The following is a 7343-nucleotide window of genomic DNA, read 5'->3' as shown; positions in this document are numbered from 1 at the left end:
TAAAGTTGGGGTCCACCTTCTTCTTTTATGCAAATAGAGGCCCGTTTTTCCCAGCAAAATTTAATGAAACCCCTGTGTTAAAAATAAGTTAGCCATAAATATAAGGTTTGATTTCTAAACTCTCAATTCTGTTCCATTATTCTATATGTCAGTACTTCTTCCAGTATCATGCTGTCTTGATTACTGTGGATTTGTAATAAATTTTCAGACCAGGAAATACTGGTCGTCCAACTTCATTCCTCTTTTGAAAGATTGCTTTATCTATTGGGGGTTCTTTACTCTTCCATATAAATTTGATAACTGGCTTTTCCATTTCTGCAAAATAGCTGTTAAAATTTGATTCAGATTGCTTGTGTCTGTAAATTGCTTTTAGTAGGATTGATATCTTAATGATATTTAGTATTCTGATCCATGAACATGAAATATTGTTCCACTTATTTAAAACTTCTTTGATTTCTTTTAGCAATATTTTGCCATTTTCTGTGTTCAAGTCTTTTACATCCTTGGTTAGATTTATTCCAAAAATTTAATATTTTAGATGCTATTATGAATGGAATTTTTTTCTGGATATATTTTTCTGATGTTCATTGTATAAAATCACTACTGATTTTTGAGTGTTGATTTGTACCCCATCACTTTGCTGAATTTATTTATTAACTCTAGGAGCTTTGTTGTGGATTTTTCAGGATCTCCTGTTTATAGAACCATATATTCTGCAAATAGGAAAAGTTATATTTATTCCTTCCCAGTTTGGATGCCTGACTCAGGCCCAGGTGACCTCTCTGTTCTGTACCATTGTGATTCCAAAGCTAAATCAGCTGATCTATAGTTTGAAGAACAAAGATGAGAAAAATATTCCCCCAAGAAACATACCTAGAAAACTATGTCCTGAAGTAAGCTATGAATATGGCAATTAAAACAAACCTAGAAGACTTTAGCATTCAATTACCCTAGTTATAGGGAAAATATAGTAACATCAAATGGCATAACATAAACTAATTGGGAGATGAATTACACTTTTTTTTTAATTGAATACTGAATCACCATATAAGTAGGTCATTTAGGCACACCAAAATTCACAGCATAAACATATGAAAGGAAGTTTGACAGTTTGAAATTATTTTATGAATCCAAAAAAAGAGAGATTTTATGTTTGAACTAACCAGTTCCTGCAAATGTGATAGCCTTTGATTGCATTAAATTTGGATGAGAGCTCTTTGATTATACTACTTGATGAGATCATTTTGGGCTTTTGATTTGTCTAAACCAGTGGTATGATCATGTTGAGTGTCTGCCTTCTTGCTGGGTCTTATAAAAATGGAAACTCATAGTGAGAGAAATATATACAAACACAAGTAAAGGAAGGTGCTATTTTTGATCCTGCCATGTGCCAGTTGAATAGAGGATCTCTTAAACACAAAGTCCCAAAGAGGACCAAAGAGTTGAGGCACAGAAAGTGATGAGCCATATTCCTGATAGCTTGGAGGAAGAAAATGTAGCAGCTGAGATTTAAGCAGGAGGCCCAGAAAAAGAAAAGCCCTATGCCTACTTGCCCACACCTAAGCTCTTGAGATGACATTAGATTCTGGAGGAGAAGGTAGAGAGTCTGCAGAGGTTGGTGGCCATCTTGATTTAACACATGGCAGCTGACTTTTGTGAGAAAGCACCTCTGATGATCTTGATTGGGACATTTTACAGCCTTGGAACTGTAAGATTTCACCCCAAAATAAATCCTCTTTATAAAAATCAGCACATTTCTGGTACTTTACAGTGGCAGCCATAAAGATATGAAAACTGTCCCCCTAAGAATGATACATAGAAAACTATGTCCTGAAGAAATCCATTCATGCTATAATTAAAACAAACCTGGATGGTTTTAGCATTCAATTACTTCAGTAATTGGGGAAAAAATTATAGTAACATTGAATGTCATAACACAAACTGAGAGATGAATTACACTTTTTTGTTGTTTGAACACTGAATCACTTTATAAGAAAGTCATTTAGGCACATCAATATTCAAAGATAAATGTATGGAAATAAGTAATAATGTATCTGAGCAATACCTGAATTAGATGCCTTACCACTATGTGCAAGCACATTTCACACTTTAGCAAGTCAAAAATATTAAATTGATGTGGTAAGATAGTCTGCTTTCATCACTATTAGTAGATTGAGAGCAGAATTAAAAATTATAATATGAGTACTCCTTAGTTTACTAACACAGTAAGTGGCAAGTGATAGTCTAAAATCCGGCAAGAAGGAGTGTAGAATTAACAAGTGAAAGTATAAACCCCTCTAAAAACATTGAGTCACTTCATTCAGGTGCAAGCACTAATGGACCATTGAGTAATGTTAATAATAAGGGTATATATTGTTAAGAGAGTTAAATTTTTTACCATTTATCTTTGATAAAACATGGTTTTTATTTTCATTTACATGAAAAACTGATCTGTTTTTAAATTGTATAGTATGTTTTCCATTAAATATTGCAGAGAATAATATCTGAATAACTATAGCGTGACTCTCAACTTAAAAGTCTTAAACAAATACATATTTTTGTGTGTGGGTATGTGGGGATAAATAAAGGAGTAGCTGCAGAATAATTAATGAATAATTTGTAGATCTAAATAGGGATTTTCATGTCTCTACATCAAGCAGAAAACCTTTGCTAATAATGAATTTAACATTTTGAAATGAGAATTTTCACATCAAGAGAGAATTGCAAGGCTGAATATTTATTGTTTAATGTAAACTCAGATGAATGAACTATCCCAGATATTACAACATGACCATTAGAATGGGTGTGTCTCTAATTATTATCTTTACTGTGCATGAATCATTGAGTTGTAATCAAAGGAATGCATTGGGCCATCACATTTGAAATATATATTTAAAGGAATCAAAGATAAATTTATGCAACTTAAAGAAAACGTGCATGTGTTTGTGCTTGTGTGTGTATATTTACTTCTCTCCAAGAAGACTGTAAACTCCCTAAGAGATGAGTTTATGTTTTCATACTTGTATTCTTCACAGCCTCTAGCTGTGAAGTCTGTAATTAATATAAAATTTAACATTTCAACTATGAAATGTCAGTAAGATCTTACAATATTTTCCTTTTAGGTCTTGCTTAGTCCACATGATGTCTTCAAGTTCATGCATGCAGTAGCCTTTGTCAGAACTTCATTCCTTTTCATGGTTGAATAATATTCCATTGCATGTACATCCCACACACTATTTATCCATTCACCCGTTGATGGACATTTTGGTTGCTTCCATCTTTTAATAATTGTGAATAATACTGCTATGAACATTGGTATGCGAGTATCTGTTTGAGTCTTGATCAGCTGTATTCACAGAAGTGGGATAGCCATGTTATATATTAATTTAATACTTAACATTTTGAGGAAACTCTGAAATGGATTGCACAGTAGAAGCACCATTTTAAATTCCCACCATCCAAAAAAATATATTCCCTTTTCTCCACATTCTCATAAAACTTTTTATTTTCAATTTTTTAATAGTAAGTATTCTAGCGGTTGTGAAATTATATCACATTATACTTTTGATTTGTGATTCCCTGATGAAAATGATGCTGTGAATATTTTCATATGTTTATTGTCCTATAATTTATCTTCCTTGGAGAAAAATCTATTCCAGTCTTGCCCATTATTTAATCAGGTTGTTCGTCTTTTTGTTGCAGAGTTATAGGGTATCTTTATATAGCCTTTATAATAAATCTTTATTAAATACATGGTTTCCAAATATTTCTTCCATTCTGTTGGAATTTTTTCACTTTCATACTAAAATACTTTGATGAACAAATGTTTTTTTTTTAAATTTTATTTTGATGAAATCCCATTTATATATTTTCGTTGTCATTGCTGTGCTTTGGTGTAAATGCTAAAGAACCTTTACCCAAAACAAGATTCTGAAGAGATTTCCCTCTAGGAGTTTGTATTAGTTTCCAGGTTGCTAAAGCAAATACCATAATTGAGGTAGCCTTAAAGAGTGGAAATGAATTGGCCAGTATCATGATATTTGGCTTAGCATAGATTTGAAATAGGGAAGTGTTACTTCTCCAAAATCCTTCAAGAGGTTTTTGGATATTTGGCCCTAAAACTTCCACACAATTTTGTTAATGGGCTTTTCCATTTCTGCAAAGATGGTTGTTGAAATATTTATTAGGAGTTCAATGAGTCTGTAATTTGCTGACATATGAATAATATTTAGTTTTCCAATCCAGGAACATGGAATGTCCCTTCATTTCTTTAGGTCTTGCGTACTTTCATCAATGTTTTGTAGTTTTCTGCATTTATGTCCTTTACCTCCTTGTCTAAATTTAATCCTGCATATTAGATCATTTTCATTCACTACTGTAAGTGAACTTTTCTTTAATTCCTCTTACAATTGATCATTATTAATGTATAGAACAACATTGATTTTTCACATTAATCCTCTACCCTGCCAATTTGCTGAAGTTATTTACTATTTATATGCTTCATTGCCAATTTTTCTGAATTTTCTGAATCTTGCTATGAAGTATAATGTGACCAGCAAATAGGAATAGCTTTGCTTCTTCTTTTCCAATATGTATACCTTTTATTTCTTTTTCTTACCTCATTCTTCTGGCTAAAATCTCTACACAGTGTTGAATAATATTGTTGGCATTGTTCATCCTTGTCCTGCCCCTGATTTCAGAAAGAAATATTTCATCTTTCACAATTTAATATGATTTTAACTGTGGGTTTTTCATAAATGACCTTTATCATTTTGAATTAATTTCCAACTATTCCTAGCTTTCTAAGTAACTTTTCCAGAATGGGTGCTGAGATTAGACAAATTAATTTTCTAAACCAATTGAGATTATAATTTTTCACTTCATTCTATTAATAAGGTTTATTGCATTAATTGATTTTCTTAAGTTGAACAACCATTTCATAACCAGGAAAAATCCCACTTGAGCATCATGTTTAATTCTTTTAATGTGCTGTGGGATTCTGTTTACTACTGTTTTATTGAGTAACATTGCATCTTTACTCATAAGGGTTTGGGCCCATAATTTTATTATGGTATCTTCATCCAACTTTTCTGTTTGTATGACTGATACACACATTACAGAATGAATAAAGAAGTGTGGAAATTTGAGATTATTTTATGAATCCAAAAAGAGAAGGATTATGTTTATAAGCTAATCTCTTCCTCTGGGTATGATACCCTTTGATTAAATTAAATTCAGTTGAGGGACCTTTGATTGGATTACTGGTTAAAAATGCTTTGAGGGGCTTTTTATTTTTTTCCTCTTCCACTGCCTTGACTCAGGCTCCTGTCAGTTTTTTATTTTTTTATTAATTTTTCTATCATTGTCTTTTTTTAAAGAAAAATAGATCACATAAAATGTTACTTTAAAAAACATAAGAGGTTCACATATAACCCACTCTCCAAACCCCCACCCTGGCTCCTCCCACATGAACATCCCTTTTCATCAGTAAGGCACATTCATTGCATCTGGAGAATACACCCTGGAGCACTGCCACATGGCATGGATCATAGTTTACATTGTAGTTCACACTCTCCTCCAGTCTATCCAGTGGGTTATGGCAGGATATACAATGCCCTGCCTCTGTCCCTGCTTGAGGACTTTTTAAATGTATCATGGGGCATGACTTAGTTTGAGCCCCATCCATATAAATGGACACTCACAAGGACAGACACAAGAAGACACACAAAGGAAACAACTTTGTCATTTTTTATCTTACTGTGATAAAAATGAGAAGGCTCAAACAGCTAAAGTCCCAGAGAGAGATGGATGATTTGCCTGATAGCTTACAGCTGACCTTGGGAAGAAAGCTGAGACTGGTATGGGAAGCTCTGAGAGACAAACCCTATGCCAACTTGTGGCTGAGATGAGGAAGCAGCTGGGCTCCACAGAGCCTCAAGAGGAAGAGGAAGCCCAGAGGAAGGCTGAAACCCGACAGAGATCACCCACCACCTTACTTCAACATGGGGTAGTTAACATTGGTGAGAAAGTACCTCTTATGGTACTTTGACTTGTATTTTCCACAGTCTGTAAAATTGTAAAATTTACCCTAAATAAATACCCTTAATGATAGGTGACAGATTTCTGGTATTTTGCATCAGCACCCAGTTGATGGACTAATGTAAGGAATATTCCCTCTGATTCAATATTTTGGAGGAATTTGAGCAGGATTAGTGTTTTTAGGATATTTGGTGAAGTTTACAAGTTAACAATTCTGGCCCTGTGATTGTATTTGCTAAGACCTTTTTGATTATTGACTGATTTGATATTTTTAGTTATTATTGCTCTGTTGTGATATTCTATTTCTTCTTGGGTCAATGTAGGGAGTTTGTGTGCTTCCAGAAATTTGTCCATTTCATCTAGGTTATTTAATCTGTTGGGGTATTGTTCACAGTATCCTCTTATACTCATTTTTATTTCCATGGTATTGTTGTTATACCTCCTTTTATTTCTGATTTTTTTAGTCTTTTTTTGTTGTTTATATGGCCAAAATTTTATAGCTAAAACAACTTTTGCTTTTGTTTACCTTCTCTATAGTGTTTTATTCTCTATTCATTTTTCTCCACTCTGATCTTTTTTATTTCATCCCAATTGCTCTATTTGGGTTTATTTTGTTCCTCTATTTCTTATACCTGTTACCAAAAATTGTGAGATTAGATTTCATTTTTGTAACCTTGCTTTTTTGCAATAATTCTGATCTATATAGTTCCATATCACCACTGCCTTTGATATGTTTTGTATTTTTTCCTATGCCTTAAGATATTTCATAATGGTCTCTATGATGTCATCTTTGGCTCACTGGTTATGTAAACTTTTTAAAATTTCCAAATATCAGTGGATTTTCCAATTATCCTTCTGTTATTGATTTCTAATATCATTCCAGAATTGTAAGGTAAATTTCATTGTATTATTCAAATCCTATTAAGTTTATTAAGACTTGTTTTATGATCAAGCATATGGCCTATTCCAAAGAATGATCCATGTGCACTAGATAAGAATGTGTATTTTGCTCTTGTTGGGTGAAGTGTTCTACATAAGTCTGTTATCTCTAATTTGCTTATTGTATCATGCTAAATGTGGAGGTATGGATTTATATGACCTAGAAATTCATGTTCTTAAGGCAGGTCCATTCCTGTGGATGTGAACCTATTGTGGTTGGGACCTTTTGAGTAGGTTATTTCCTTTAAGGGTCTTTTGAGTAGGTTACTTTAATATAAGGAATGGTCCAGAATTTTTCTTAAAATGCTTACTGGAGTCCTTTATAAATGGGCTGAATCCAAAGAGAGAGAGAGCTTCAGACACAG

Source organism: Dasypus novemcinctus, chromosome 10 (genome assembly GCF_030445035.2).
Source record: "Dasypus novemcinctus isolate mDasNov1 chromosome 10, mDasNov1.1.hap2, whole genome shotgun sequence".
Taxonomy (NCBI): domain Eukaryota; kingdom Metazoa; phylum Chordata; class Mammalia; order Cingulata; family Dasypodidae; genus Dasypus; species Dasypus novemcinctus.
Note: the sequence above shows the minus strand (reverse complement) of the source record.